Consider the following 16966-nt stretch of genomic DNA (forward strand, 5'->3'; position numbering starts at 1 on the left):
CTTAGTGAAAAATCTTAATTTCCCCTTTGATTTCTTTTTTGAAAATTGATTATTTACATGTGCTATTTAGTTTTCAAATATTTGGAGGTGGATTCCAAATATCTTTCTGTTATCAATTTCTAATTTAATTCTACTGCAGTCAGAGAAGATACATTGTATGACTGGAATCTTTAAACATTTTCTTGTTAGGATGTCTTTGGAACCACAGTAGAGGGGATGGCCATCTTGCCAGCGCAACCCAATGAAAGCCCCTAGTAGCTGCCATAACGAATTGGAGGTCAACCAATCAGGGAGCAACAGCACGACCTGACGCGGAAAAGGCCCACCGGACCTAAACTCAGAACCCCTGCAGCTTAAAAACCCCACCCCACCACACCTGGGGGCGACTTCCCTGACTCCTTTCTCTCTCTCTCTGAGTCACAGAACCTCTCCCCAGACCTTAGTTCCCAATAAAGCCTTTGACTGCTAAAAATTTTTTAGCCTCTGACTCCTATCTTTACCCCCTGCCTTACGCCTGACCCTAACATTTTTGAGATTTATTTTATGGACAGAATAGGTCTATCTTGGTGATGTTCTCTGTGCACCTGAAGAACATAGTGTTTGTCCTGCTAATTTTGGTAGAGTGTTCTATAAATGTCAGTTATGTCAAATGGGTTGATAGTGTTGTCTAAAATATCCTTTACTGATTTTACTTGTTCAATCAATTATTGAGAAAAGTATTGACAGCTCTGATTACAAATCTGCCACCCTCCTTATCTCTGTTCTTCTGCATGTACTGTCTTCTTTCTGTCTCCAGCTGCTTTTAAGATTTTCTCATTTTTCTAATTTTATTTTATGTTTAATACTTGTGTTCATCAATTTATTTATGCTGTGTGCTGGAACAGCTTTCTTCATGCTTTTGTTGGACCCTATGGCTTTATAGTTTTCATAAAATTTAGAAATTTTTGCCCATTTATTTCTTCAACTATTTTTTCTGTCCTCCCCCAACCCCAGGACTCCAATTATGCATATTAATATGGCTGCCTGAAATTGCCCCAAAGATCTATGCCCTTTTCATCTTTCCAAAATGTTTTTTTCCTCTGGGTTTTATTTTGGATTGTTTCTATGGCCCTGCCTTCAAGTCAACTATCTTGTCTTCTGAAATGTCTAATCCCATCAAGTGTTCATCCCATCCAGTGTTTGTTTCTTCTCAGGCATTGTAGTTTTCATTTCTAGAAGTTCTATTTGAGTCCTATGTATATGACTCACATATATAAAATCTTCCATGTCTCCACTTTTTTGAATATATAAACTATAGTTATAATAACTGTTTTAATATCCTTCCCTGTTAATTCTAACATCTCTGTCAATTATAGGTCAGTTTCAACTTTTTTTCCTCATTATGGGTCATGTTTCCCTGCTTCTTTGCATGCCTGGTAATCTTTGGATGGCAGAGATTATGAAATTTGCCTCATTGGATCCTGAATGTTTTTGTATTCCTGTAAATCTTGAGTTTGGGTCTGGGAAGCGGTTAAGTTCCTTGGAAGTAATGTGATCCTTTTGGGTCTTGCTTTTATGGTTTGTTAGCCAGGTCTGAGGCAATGCTCAGTCCAGACTAATTATTTTCTGCTACTGAGGCAAGACTTTCCTGAGTAATTTACCCAATATCCTATTAATTACTACATTTTCCACTCTGGCTGGTAGAAACAGGCACTTTTCCTGGCCTTCTGTTAATATATATTTTGAATGTTTATTTTTGAGAAAGAGACAGAGAGCAAGCAGGGGAGGGGTGATAGAGAGAGAGGGGGACAGAGAATTTGAAGCAGGCCCCAGGCTCTGAGCTGTCAGCACAGAGCCTGATGAGGGCCTCAGACTCACAAAATGTGAGATCGTGACCTGAGCCAAAGTCAGATGCTTAACTGACTGAGCCACCCAGGTGTCCCATGGCCTTCTGTTAATATTTGAGGATGAACTTCTGCAGATTTCCAGAGTTCTATCTACAGTTCTTTTTTCTGGTACTCTGTCTTGCAAACTCCAGCTACCTGGGTCTCCTCCCAACTTTCAGTTCAGCTTCTTCAATGCTGGGAGTCAGCGAGGCCTCACTGTTCTATATTGTATCTTGGAAACTCTCTGGAAGCAGTAACTGGAGCAACAATATGACCACCTTGCATGTTCCCATTTCTCTAGGATCACTGTCTTTCATGATCTGATGACCAGTATGTTGAAACCATTATCTATTTGATTGGGTTGTTTCAGATGGGTGGGTAAAAGCAGACACTGCTATCCCATCTTGGCTGGAAGGGGAAATCCAAAAGGAGAGACCTTAATACAAAGAATTGTTAACTAGCTAACCAAAGGGTAAGGGGAAACATTAAGATATCATGGAAGTGGCAGCTACAGAAGCAGCTACTATTCCTAGGACTGACAGAACAATGGGGGACAGCTGGAATTCTTAAAACTTAGAATCTTAAGAGGAGAGACCCTACAGAGCTGAAACTCAGATATCTGAGGAGGGGACCCTGGGCAGTAAGGGCTGGTCTCTCTGGCATCAGGGAAAAGTGAATCACATGAGTTGCTGCTATAGGAAGGACTTGCTTCTGCTGGGGTGAAGAAGCATGGCTGGGGTAATGCTTCTAGGAAAAAGAGGCAGAAAGTCCCTTCACCCTCCTTCAGCCATGCAGCTTCCCTCTAGCACCCCCACCATTGGCAGTGACTGACAAGGAGCTGCTGGCTAAGCAGAAAGTTAGTTTGCCAAGTCCCATTGCACACAACACAAGCACCACCCACAAGAGAGTGGGACTGAAGCTAAGAGAAAATTAATAACTGGCATGTCAATCAAGAAAATAGTGAGTAGACCTTTCAACTTGTTGGAGAATGCCAACCCTTCTATATACTTGTATAGTTTCTAGAATATGAATCATCCCTTAATGTTAACATATTTTACCGCACTGCAGGCATTATCAGAATATGTAATAAAATTATCCACAAGCCTTGGCTGGCCAAAGCTTGGCTAGATTTACTGCAAAGATATATCATGGCCTGATTATAACTGCAAGAAGTTGGAAACAACCTAGATACCCAGTAATAGGGGAATGATTAAATTGTGGTCTAGATGAACAATGAGATACTATTATATTATTTTAAAATATATTATATATTATGTTGTGATACATTGTTTTTACGTCATGAATTTGTTCACATTTTAACCTCTTTTGTTGACCTTCCATCCTGCTTCTCCACCTTCTAACCAGGATCATTTTCCTTTGTATTAAAGAATACCTCTCAGAATTTCCCTTGGTATATGTCTGTTGATTGTAAACTTCCTCAGTTTTTGTCTAAAAATGTCTTTATTTTTTTAAATTTTTTAATGTTTATTCATTTTTCAGAGGCAGAGAGAGACCGTGTGAGTGGGGGAGGGGCAGAAAGAGGGAGACACAGAATCCCAAGCAGGCTCCAGGCTCCAAACAGTCAGCACAGAGCCCGACACAGGGCTTGAACTCACGGACTGTGAGATCATGACCTGAACCGAAGTCAGACACTCAACCAACTGAGCCACCCAGGCGCCCCTAAAAATATCTTTATTTTGCCTTAATCATTGAAAAATAGTTTTCCTGGGTAGAGAATTATAGGATGGGAGTTTTTTTCTTTTGAGTCACTATAGATATCATTCTAGCATCCTGGTTTCCAGTAGTTGTTCTGATAGAAGCCAGCTATCAGTCTAACTACTCCATCAAGGATAAGCTCCTATAAAGATTTCTTTTTCCTATGGCTGATTTTTAAGTTCTTTGTCTTTGGTTTTCAGTAGTTTTACCATAGTATGCCTGCGTGTATTCTTTGTATTGATTCTGATTGGGATATGTTGGGTTTTTGAATCTGTGGATTGATGTCTTTCATCAGGTCCAGAAAAAATGTCTACCATTATTTTCTCAAATAATACTTCTGTCTGATTTTCTCTCTCCTCTTCTACTGTGACTATAATTCCAAATATGTTAGACCTTCTCTCTATATCTACTATGTATCTACTACAATCTTTACCTTGTCTTCTGTATTATTCAGCATTTTATTTCTCTTTGTTTCATTCCAGATTATTTATTTTCCACCTTTCCCAGCTATTTCTTTCTTCTTCCGTTTGACTACCCAGCTATTAAACCTGTCCATAAAACTATTATTTTTAGTTACCGATTTGTGTTTCAAACCTTAAAATTATTTTTTAAAAAATATCCTATGTCATTTTTAAAATGTTTCAATCTTGCTTTTCATTTCCTTGTACAGATAAACATCCCTGTTTACAGCATATTTATGGTTGTTTACTGGAAGCTTTAAAGTCTTGGAGTCCGAGAGTAACATTGCCTGGTTGTCGTTTTGCAGGTGTCTCCCTTATGTGGTCTTTGTCCCCGTCATGTGTCTAATTATCTTTGATTATGTGCTGGAAAGTACTTACAAAATTATGTGTGGAAATAATTTGAAGTCTAGGATGGGCTTATCTTCCTTAGAGAAGATTGTGATTGCTTCTGTCAGGCATCTGGGAACAGTTATAGTCCATGACTACCTTAATTCTGGTGCCAGGCTGAGATTTTTGTGAGCCACCAAGATGACTGGAAGCCAGGCTGCAAAGTCTGTTCAGGCCTTTAAAGTTAGGGTGAGGGATTTAGCAAGGTTCCCAACCTTGCCAGACCCTAGATTCAATGTTCTCTAGCCTTGAGAGGCAGGAAAGACTGTCAGATACCTTTTGAACTGACAAATGTCCCAGGTGTTACTGCCCTTTATTCCCAGATGTTGGCTTTATAACTGCATGATTAAAAAAAAATACGTTAACCTATCTTGGTTACGGTTTTTTAAAGTTTTTAAAAATTATTTTAAGTTATTTTTTAAGTTATTTTAAGTTATTTTTATTTTAAGAAGGTTTTTTTAAGTTATTTTAAGTTATTTTAAGCAAGGAGGCTGGCATGAACCACCCAGTCTACCATTACATGAATACATTTAAGAAAAGGGATAGGGTGCTCTTGCAAGAGTCTAGTCTAAGGCATCTGTTCACCACTTGAAAGTCACAGTAGCCAATTCTATTTTTTTTTTAATTTTTTTTTCAACGTTTTTTATTTATTTTGGGACAGAGAGAGACAGAGCATGAAGGGGGAGGGGCAGAGAGAGAGGAGACACAGAATTGGAAACCGGCTCCAGGCTTGAGCCATCAGCCAGAGCCTGACGCGGGGCTCGAACTCAGGAACTGTGAGATCATGACCTGGCTGAAGTCAGACGCTTAACCTGACTGCGCCACCCAGGTGCCCCCACAGTAGCCAATTCTAATGGTGAGGAATGTACAGTGTAATTTTTTTTTTTTATTCAAGGACTCTGCCACTTATTAGCAAGTCACTTTGCTTTTCTGAGTCTTGGTTTTCCTCATGGATCAAATGGCAGGAATCATCTCTTCACAGGGTTAGAGTAGATGATGGATGTGAAATTGCTTTGTGACAAAGGCAAAAAATTGAATGTTATTATTTTGGCACTTTCCAAATGTAATTTTGCTTTTTACTAGTAAGAGCCAAGCTCCAGAAGTTTGTAAGTGGTTGAAATATATTTTTCAAATAAATAAAATGTTTCCTAGTAATAGTCAATTTCTTGAAGTTTGTGAATAGTTTTAAATCTATACTTGAAATAGTTTGGGGTTCTTGGTTACTTGGATGTGATCAGCTTCTAAAAATTTATTGAGCTGTATATTCACAGTGTGTGCATTTTTATGTCTATGATTTTATATTTCAATGAAATCTGTTTAAAAAACCAAAAATTTGAGGGTGCCTGCGTGGCTTAGGTGGTTAGGAATCCAACTTCAATTCAGGTCATGAGCTCATGTCTCATGATTTCCAGCCCCACATCGGGGCTTGAAATTCTCTTGGATTCTCTCTCTCTTTCCCTGCCCCTCCCCCACTCACTCCCATGCACATGCACTTTCTCTCTGTCTCTCTCTCAAAAATAAATAACATTTTAAAAAACTGAAAAAGAGAAAACACCAAAAGTTATATGTGTATATTTTTAAAATTTTTTAATGTTTATTTATTTTTGACAGAGAGAGAGAAACAGAGCATGAGCGAGGGAGGGGCAGAGAGAGAGGGAGACACAGAATCTGAAGCAGGCTCCAGGCTCCGAGCTGTCAGCACAGAGCCCGACGCAGGGCTTGAACTCACAGACCGCGAGATCATGACCTGAGCCAAAGTCTGAACACTCAACCGACTGAGCCACCCCAGGCCCCCCCAAAAATTTATATTTTATGTGAATGGGTATTATATGCATGTAGGATAAAATTTAAAAAAGTAGAAAGGGGTGGAAACATGTTTTTCTTTTCATCCTGCTCTTCAACCTTTCACTTTCCTTCCTCAGCAAACCACCATTGTTGGTTTCTTTTGTATTGCTCAGAGATTATTCTATGCATATTGAAGCACATGTGTATATGTAGGTGTCTGTACCTACATGGTCCCTCCCCTTTTAAACTCAATGTCAGCATCCTATACATGTTGTTCTGCAACCCACTTTTTTCACTAAATATAAATAATTCTGTATATGTGCTGCCGAAGCGAGCACAAATATAAATAATTCTGTAGCCATACTTATGAACTCGTGTATAGTTACAGTTTTCTTAGTATTCTGATGTATGGATATTCTGTAATTTGTGTACTAATATTAGATATGCCACTCTTTTGTATTATGTACCCAAGAATATTATTTACACACCTTTTGTGTGAATGTATTTTAGGGTAAATTTCTAGAAGAGGAAATGCTTAGTTAAAGAGTGTATGCATTTAAAATTCTCATATATTCAGATTGCTTTCTGTAAAGGTTATACACTCCTGTCAACAATGTATGAGATTTGAGAGTGTCTGGTATCCCACACTCTTGCAAATATGTTAAGTGTATTTACATTTGCCAATTTGATAAGAGTAAAGAAAGGAGAACAAAGATATCTCATTGTATTCCTTTTATATGGATGAGGTTGAGCATCTTTTCATATGTTTAGAAAAAATTTTAATTTTCTTTTCAGTGAAGCTTACCATTTGTGTTTTTAGTACGTTTTGTTTTGTTGTTTTTAAAGTAGGCTTCACCACGCCCAGTGTGGAGCCCAACTCAGGGCTTAAACTCACAACCGTAAGATCATGATCTGAGCTGAGATCAAGAGCTGGACCCTTAACCAACTGAGCCACCCAGGTGGCCCCTTAGTACATTTTCTATTGATGTGTTATTCTTCTTTTTATTAGTTTGTGGTTTGCAAATATTCTTTGTTAATTTGTCCTTTATATTTGTGGTTGTTTTAGCCAGGCAGAAATGTTTTATTCTTATGTGGCCATATTTATTAATCTTGCCCTTAGACATAAAGATTCCATAGTATAAAGATGTTGGTTCTCAGAAAATTACTTTTAAAAATAAATATAAACCCAATAAAAAATACCAGTGGGTCTCCTTCCTTCCTTCCTTCCTTCCTTCCTTCCTTCCTTCCCTCCCTCTCTCTCTTTTTTTTTGAAATAAGCATTTCTAAAGTTTGCATGGAAAAATTAAAAATGCGTAAAAAAATTCCATAAAAGAATAATGAGGGTGACTGTATCCATTACACATTAAAAAAGTATTACAAAGCTACATAAATTAAAGCAATGTGGTGTTGATGTATTGTATTAGTCTCTTAGGGCTGCTATAATAAAGTACCCCAAAGTGGGTGGCTCAAAACAAGAGAAATCTATTCATTTCCAGTTCTAAAGATTAGAAGCCTGAAATCAAGGTGTGAACAGACCATGCTCACTCTGAGACTCTGGAGAAGATCCTTTCTCGCCTCCTCCTAGTTTCTGATGGTGGCCATCAATCGATGTTCCTTGATTTTGCAGATACATTGCTCCTTCCTATCTCCACCCATCATCGCATGGCACTATCCCTGTGTGTCTTGTGTGTGTATCCAAATTTCCCTCTTTTGTTAAATTTTATTTATTTATTTTTGAGAGAGAGTACACCAGAAGGGGCAGAGAGAGAGGAGGGAGAGAAAAGGAGAGAGAGAATCCCAAGCAGGCTCTGCACTGTGGCAGCAGAGAGCCCAAAGTGGGTCTTGAACTCACAAACCATGAGATCATGACCTGAGCCAAAATCAAGAATTGGTCACCTAACTGACTGAGCCACCCAGGTGTCCTTATGTTCCCTCTTCTTATGAGGATACCTGATATGAATTAGGGGCCCACCCTACTCCAGTATGATCTCATCTTAACGAATTACATATGCAATGACCCTCTGTAAAGATAAGGTCATATTCTGAGGTACTGGGGGTTACAACTCTAACATATCTTTTGTTTTGTTTTGTTTTTTGTTTTTTTTTAAACTTTTTAAAAATGTTTGTTATTTTTGACAGAGAGAGAGAGACAGAGCATGAGCAGGGGAGGGGCAGAGAGAGAGGGAGACACAGAATCCAAAGCAGGCTCCAGGTTCTGGGCTGTCAGCACAGAGCCCGACGTGGGGCTGGAACTCACAGACTGCAAGATTATGACCTGAGCCAAAGTCGGACACTCAACCGACTGAGCCACCCAGGTGCCCCTCTAACATATCTTTTGGAAAGGTAAAAGGGAATGGACACAATTCAACCATAATTTGAATGTATAGATAGATGTCAAGAGAATAGAATGGAGATCAAAATAAGCCTAAGTATATTTGGGGATTTGGTGTATTATTAAAATGAGGAAAGATGGAACAACTGTATAGCAGTTTGGGAAAAAAAAAAAAAAAAGGAAGTTGGATCACATTCTTCTTCTTGATACCAAGGTAAATTCTAATAACAAACCTTTGATCAAAGGTTTTTTTAAATATTTTTTTTCAACGTTTTTTAATTTATTTTTGGACAGAGAGAGACAGAGCTATGAACGGGGGAGGGGCAGAGAGAGAGGGAGACACAGAATCGGAAACAGGCTCAGGCTCCGAGCCATCAGCCCAGAGCCTGACGCGGGCTCGAATTCCACGGACCGCGAGATCGTGACCTGGCTGAAGTCGGACGCCCAACCGACTGCGCCACCCAGGCGCCCCTGATCAAAGGTTTAAATGAGAAAGTACTGGTAGAATGAGAGAATCTGAAAGTAGAAAAAGTCTTTCTAAACATGACTTAAAGCCCACAATCCTGCAAATTTACTTGTAAAACTAGAAATTAAAATAGATAAGACATTATCCCTGCTGTGACATGCTTCCACTCCCTTATGGCTTCTGGGGTGAGTGAAGAAGGTGTGTAGTTACAGTTGCTCTTTGGGGGACTGTGGGTAATGCTGGGTGTGCTCCTGGGTGCTGGCAAGCAATGTTGAGGTGAAGCCTTAGAAGATTGAAAATCTCTGATAAAGATAAGCTATCTTAAAGTAAACATTAAGAAATTTTTTAAAAATGGGGAGGGGGTGCCTGGGTGGCTCAATCAGTTAAGTGTCCAACTTTGTTCAGCTCAGGTCATGATCTCACGTTCGTGAGTATGAACCCATGTTGGCTCTGTGCTGACAGCTCAGAGCCTGGAGCCTGCTTTGGATTTCTGTGTCCCCCTCCCTCTCTGCCCCTCCCCTGCTCACTCTCTCTCTCTCTCTCTCTCCCTCTCAAAAATAAACATTAAAAAAAGTTAAAGATAAGCTATCTGGAGCCACCTGGGTGACTCAGTTGGTTAAGCATCGAACTCTGATCTCAGCTCAGGTCATGATTTCATGGGTTCATGAGATCCAGCCCCACAATTGGCCCTGCACTGACAATGCAGAGCCTGCTTGGGATTCTCTCTCTCTCTCTCTCTCTCTCTCTCTCTCACCCTCCCCCTTGTGCATGCACACACACTCTTTCAAAATAATACATAAACTTAAAAAAAAAAAGATAACCTATCCATCACTCTGCTGGATACTGTAGATTCAAAGATTTAATACAACCAGTGGCCTATATCAGCTTAGGTCAAGGTTGACATGTTTCCTCCAGGCATACCTCCATTCTCCAATCCCTGCCTGCAGCAGCATCTAATCCATCATAGCCCTCTGAGCCAGGTGATTCTCAATACAAAAAAGTTGAGGCAGCCACAACCTACCAATAATAGATGAAGCCTACTGGGAATTCTGGGATTGACCCATTACAAGTATTGTCTCCACTGATTTGTGCAATGGTGCGATACCCTTAACTAATACTGTTTGTCTTTGCAAGAAAGACCAGCATCCTTGGTTTGTTTTTCAAAACTACATTTGAATTTACTATAAACTTGTTTTGGGGCACATTTATTATGCCTTCTAGTATTTGTTTCTCCTCTGTTAAAGTCCTATGTCTGAATTTTGTCTTAAACTTTAGTGCCAGGATAAACTCTCTCCTCCCAAAATGTCTGACATCTTTCTTTTTTCTAGCAATGAGAAGCAAACAATTTGTGGTTCCCCCTGTTTGCCTTGGCTACTAAGAAACTCAGAACAGGGGTGCCTGGGTGGCTCAGTCGGTTGAGCGTCCGACTTCAGCTCAGGTCACGATCTCACGGTCCGTGAGTTCGAGCCCCACGTCAGGCTCTGGGCTGACAGCTCAGAGCCTGGAGCCTGCTTCCGATTCTGTGTCTCCCCTCTCTCTCTGCCCCTCCCCCGTTCATGCTCTCTGTCTCAAAAATAAATAAATGTTAAAAAAAAGATTAAAAAAAGAAACTCAGAACAAATTAAATGCTCGATAACAGGAACTGTATGATGCCTTTTCCCTCCTCTCTTTGTCCTCATTTATATTGCTCTTTTATCAACCTCACTGTACACATATCCTTTCCTATAAGCCACCTCAAAGCCAGAGCATTTGCAGCACATGGTACAGGCCTCACTATCTGAGTCCCCTGCCAGGGTACCATGGGGTGCCCCCCTACCTCTATGGAAGGCTCTAGCTTTCTTACTCTCCCTTGCTGTCTCAGACCTGGTGGTGGCAATCACCTCCCTGGAGTTGCCAGCCCTGGGCCACTGAACCCCACCCCTTCATCCACCTAAACCTGCCTTTGTAGGCCTTTATTAGGCTCTTCTTGATTACCCAGTCATGCAGGCCATCTATTTCTAGCCAGGACCCCATCTGCTACATACAGTGAATGTCCGGGCAGTGGGTCTGGGAAACAGACCCTCAAAATGGGATTGGGGACTGTGTTGCTCACATATTTAAGAAGCGAGCAATGGGACACTGGTAACACATAGCATGCAGTGGCATCTCAGGCATTCAAAGTATCACTGGTGACATCCTAGGAGAGCAAAGCAATGGGAGATCAAAGGTCTGAGTAACAGTCCTTGTGGCAACAAAGGGAACTGGAAAGACAGTGAGGTCACCTAGCCACTTCTGATGGGCTCCCAAGTGTATAGGGAGGACAGGGAGAAGGACAAACTGAAGGTAGTTATTTATGGTCAATGTAGAACCTAAGTGGGAAACCAGAAAGCTCTGATGGAATTCCTGTATTCGTTATGGCTTCAGGGGAGAAATGGCTGTCCAGGGCTGGACTGTAAGGGTTGCAGAGTTGCATTGCCAATGAAATGCTTGGCCCTATCCGGTCTTGCACGCTAAGGGCACTGATGGGAAAGAGTGGGATCTTGAGCTATGGGTTGACGCAGAGGAGGCTGAAAACTTTGACCTCTAAATCCCTTTGCCTCAGCCCAGCCAGCCTCCCCCTGCAGGAACACCTTTCCATGAACACACCTGGGGCAGCTACCTCTCCTGCTGACGCCAATTACAACCTCAACGACTCACCCATTCTCCTCCTTAGTGCCTCCAGGCCACAGGAAGAGTTTGATCCCAACATATGCCAGATGGAAAAGTACCATGCCGGTAGTGGAAGGGCAGAGCTGAACAGGCCCTGGCAGGGCCTCATCCCTCTGTGCTGGCAGGAGTCTGGGAAGAATCATAGTAATGGACTCCAAGGCTCCCAGAAGGACAATGAATTATAAAAGGCTTACTGGAGCTGAACTTCTCAAAATGGAATTCAGGGTTTAATGTGTTGGCTGGAACAACAGGGTTGAATTCAGGGTTTAATGTGTTGGCTGGGGAATGGTATTCAGGTCCACTAGATTCTTTATCTGAAACCTGTGTTCAAAGTGGCCTAGAGTCAGCTCCCCATGATGCTGGCTTGAATGGACTGCCAAATATGGCTCCCTGCAGTTCATACAGGTCAGCTTCTTGGGGCAAGAATGGAGTGGAGAGTGGATGTGGAGGGGTAAACAGAAATTACCCAGCACTGTCACTGTCACTATCCTTGATAGTGGTAATGAACACTGATGCCTCCTCACCAGCACCATTTTTAGTGCATTGATAAAGGGATGTCCTCAAGGCCACTTCTGGATGCTATCATTAAGGGGTACACTGTAGGCCACTGTATTAGCTTCTTCTGGCTGTTGTAACAAATTACCACAAACTGGGTGACTTACAACAACAGAAATTTATTCTCTTATAGTTCTAAAGGAGAGTCCAAAGTTAAAGTGTTGGCATGGCCATGCTCTTTCCCTGCCTCTAGGGGACGATCCTTCCTTGTCTTTTTGGTCCTAGTAGCCCCAGGCAGTCCTCAGCTTGTGGCTGCATCACTCCAGTCTCTGCCTCTATCTTCACAGGGTTGTCTTCAGTCTGTGTGTCTCGTCTTCTTGTAAGGACACCGAGTGTTATGGGCTGAATCCTGTTCCCCCCGAAGTCACATGTTGGAGCCTTAGCCTCCAGTACCTCAGAATGTGACTGCATTTGGAGATAGGGTATTAAAGACATAATTATGTTAAAAGGAAGCCTTCAGGGTAGGCCCTAATCCAAACTGAGGGGTCTTTTTAAATTGTTTTTAATGTTTTATTTATTTTTGAGAGAGAGTGAGACAGAGCGTGAGCAGGGGAGGGCCAGAGAGAGGGAGACACAAAATCTGAAGCAGGCTCCAGACTCTGAGTTGTCAGCACAGAGCCTGACACGGGGCTCGTACCACGAGCCGTGAGAACATGACCTGAGCTGAAGTCGGACGCCCAACCGACTGAGCCACCTAGGTGCCCCAAAGGATCTTTTTAAAAGAGGAGATTGGGACATGCAGAGAAAGGAGAAAAGACCACGTGAAGAGGCACCAAGAGGGTGGCCATCTGCAAGACAGCAAGGGGCCTCAGAGGAAAGCAAGCCTGCAGACTTCGACTTCCAGCCTCCAGAATCTTGTGATAAATTCTGTTGTTTAAGCTACCTGGTCTATGGTGCTTCGTTATGGCAGCCCCAGCAAATACACTAATCACACTGGATTAAGGCCTACCCTAATTCAGCATGACCTAGAATGAACTCATTTTAATTTGATAACATCTACAAAGATGGTATTTCCAAATGAGGTCACATTCACAGGTACCAGGGGTTAGGTCTTCCAACATATCTTTTGGGGGATAGATTTCAACCCGTAACAGCCACCAGGGCATCAGTTGACCAGTTTAGCTGGTATTATGTTGACCCCACGAGCTCTAGCTTTCAGCTGAGTTCAGCCAGTGAGGCACTGGCAGAGACTGGTGAGTGGGAAAGTGGGGTCAGAGTACTTATTCTGGTTCCTTCTCACTGGGAAGCACGGGTTGGCTCTCTCTACCGCAGGCCGTCTTTGTCAGGCAGATTTCTCCCACATAGGCCCTCTCTACAGGTTCTGGTGACTGGTCTCTTTGCAGATCTTTAGCTTGTGGGGTGGGGAGGAAAGCATCAATGGCTCCCCAGTGGTGCTGGCTGTCCCTGGTATTGTACCCTCTCTCACTGGTTTCCCTAAACCCCAACTACACCTATGCAGTTAGCTTCTCTACTGAGTACTTACTGAGTACTTACTCCTACTGAGTACTTACTCCTCTACTGAGTACTTACTCCTCCATCAACTGGTTTGAGTAAGCCATGTTTCCTGCTGGACCCTAACCATTAACAGGGCATTTTCTAGGCTCCTTTTGGGATCAGGGTGTGATATATTTACCAGAGCAGCATTCTTCCTATTTGTTAGGCAATTCTCTTGATTACAAATCTTGGGGATGGTCCTCAAGGATCAAGTGATCCTTGATCCAGATTGGGTATTTCAAAGACTGAAAGACTGGTATTAGAAGATCCATGAGGACTTACCATACTTCCACTGCAAATGGCCAGTTTCTTTCCCTTCTCTGCTTCCACACCCTTCTACATGGTTTTTGTTTCTTCCATTGAGAGGTCTTCCCCCACCTTTGCATCGGGCCTGGACTTAGGAATTGGTTAGGCTGATGGGATGGTGGCAAATGTGAAGCAAACAGACTTGGAAAGTTTTGGCACACTCTTCCTGGAGCTGAATCACCATGTGAACAAGCCCAGCCAGGCTGTTGGAGATTGAGAAACACATGGCCTCCCTCACCTGCCGCCAGCTGAGAGCCAGCCAACCAGTGTGTAAGGTGTCCGTACCTGTGTGGTTTCCACAATGCCCCCAACACTGGTTACCTTCTTGACTTTTTAACTTCCTCTAACTCCAGCATTTAGTGGTCAGGAAGGTGAGAAAAAAAGCACATAGCAACGGCCAGAAAGGTAGGAGCAAACCAGTCACGTGCGGAGTCCTAGCAGTCAACAGTGTTTTTCCAAGGAGTGCTCAATTATCGCCAATGATGCTTGGTTAAGGGGAGTACTGAGAATGATCCGTCAGGTAATACCACAGGTGACCTTAAGAGCTTTGGAGAGGCAGAACTAGACAGAGATTACAGAAAACTGGTTCAAGGAGGGAACTGGCAAGGGGAGAGATGTGGGCCATTGTGGGAATAAAACCCAGCTTGTGGTGCTGTGGCAGACAGAATAGGAGGGGCATGGGGCGCCCGGGTGGCGCAGTCGGTTAAGCGTCCGACTTCAGCCAGGTCACGATCTCACGGTCCGTGAGTTCGAGCCCCGCGTCAGGCTCTGGGCTGATGGCTTGGAGCCTGGAGCCTGTTTCCGATTCTGTGTCTCCCTCTCTCTCTGCCCCTCCCCCGTTCATGCTCTGTCTCTCTCTGTCCCAGAAATAAATAAAAAACGTTGAAAAAAAAAAAAAAAGAATAGGAGGGGCAGCAAGGAGGGGTCAAGTGCTACTAGGCCAAACAAGCCGTAACCAAGAGTTCCACCAGTTTGAAATCTGATGGCCCAGTGAGAGCCCAGTGTTCAGCAGGTTGGGTAAGAAGCAGATGACAAGCAGAGACAACTCCAAGCTTGAGCTGCAGGGAAGGGCACCAGCGGGAGCCAAGGCTCTGTTTCACATGGGCTCATTCTTGTTTGGATGCAAAGCCCGCTTGAACATGTGGTGAAGAAGAGCCAGTAGAGAGGGCAGGGGGTTAGGAGAGGCAAGAGTGGAGTCCGTGAGAGGGTAGGGGATCCGAATGACTGTTCAAATCTTTCTCCTCATGTACAGAGGCAGGTGCACGGGTCAAGGACAGAACTCCAACTACCAGAGTTTCAACTGAACACTCATCTGTATCTTGCCCAAGGGTCTACTAACGTTTCTCCATGATCAGGATGGACTGGGTCACACATTCATCACTGAAAACTTACAGCTCCCAAGGGTCTATCACGTCAGTTCCAAGCTGCCATCCCAGCCGCAGCCCCTTTGCTGAGGCATGAGGCAGTGTCCTGCCCGGTTCGACATGGCTCTCTGGCCCTGGCCCACTCTCTTCTTCCCCACAGGCCTCAGGTTCTGGCTCCACCTCCTCCTCCTTTCAAGAGGAGAGCAAGACCCACCTTCCCTGGCTACCTCAGCCCACCCTTCTGAAACGCTTTCTGCCCTCAGCTTGTGGCACACAATTTCCCCACTATTTCTACCCCACAGAACTGCTTCATTGGCTAGAGCAAGGTCCCCACCCTGGTTATCTTGGGCCCTTGGCTGTTAGGGGTGCAAGGATGAAGTCAACTATGGTGATCAGGGCTCAAAATTCAAGCATCGTTTCTTCCCATGTGCTCATGACTTGCTAATTTCTAAATTTATGGAAAAACGAGGCTTGAGGGAAATGAGTCACAGCTCACGTATACTAAAACATGCCCTTCCACTTCTAAAATGAATCACTGAGAGCGACTTAACACATGTTTTCAGCTACAGAAAATATGTAAAAGAATTATTAAAAAGTTCCTTTACAGCCCACAAGGGAATCTCTCTAAATGTAAACAAATCTGGATAAATACTTTAACCCAAGTGTGAAACTTCCCATGCTGTAAGGCTTCTATACTGGTAAAAAGCCAATCTGGTTACAAACTGGAAACTGGGATCTCCTAAACCTCACAAACCCCAACCTTGTTTTCACTGGCCTGCTCTTCTGTCTGGAACCCCTGGTATCCCCCACCCAAAATTTTCTTTTATAAATTTTTTTAAATATTTTATTTATTTTTGAGAGACAGACACAGCACAAGTGGGGAAGGGGCAGAGAGAGAAGGAGACACAGAATCCGAAGCAGGCTCCAGGCTCTGAGCTGTCAGCACAGAGCCTAACGTGGGGCTCGAACTCACAAACTGTGAGATCATGACCTGAGCCGAAGTCGGAAGCCCCCCCCACCCCCAGCGCCTCCGCCCCGCCAAATACCCCCCACCCAAAATTTAACTCAAATGTCTCCAGACTCAAATTCTAGTCTTGACTATCCCACCTACTTGTTTGTTAAGTACGCTGTTCAAGTGTCCTGTTTTTGCTCTCCCCAACCTTCCCCAAGAGACTGTGAGTCCCATAAAACCAGAATGTATTTCTTCCTTTCTTTATATCAAGGAAGATGATGACAGAATACTTCACATATATCAGATACTCAACTCAAGAATGTTGGCTAATTTATATGAGACCACTCTAGGATACTTTCCCGGCTAATTCTAAAGATTAATTTTGTTCCTTCTTAGGATATCTCCACTTGACAGCAGGCTCTGTAAACTACAGCACACAGGCCAAATCCAGCCCACGAGCTAAGAAGGAGTCATCGTGCAAGGGGAATGACCCACAGGGCCCTTAGAAACCTGGATGGCCCTCGAGACACCTCTAGACAAGATGTTTATCTTATTGGTTTAGCAATTCCACTCCAAGCACCCGATTTTGTGGACA

This window comes from Lynx canadensis, chromosome B3 (assembly GCF_007474595.2).
Source record: "Lynx canadensis isolate LIC74 chromosome B3, mLynCan4.pri.v2, whole genome shotgun sequence".
NCBI lineage: Eukaryota > Metazoa > Chordata > Mammalia > Carnivora > Felidae > Lynx > Lynx canadensis.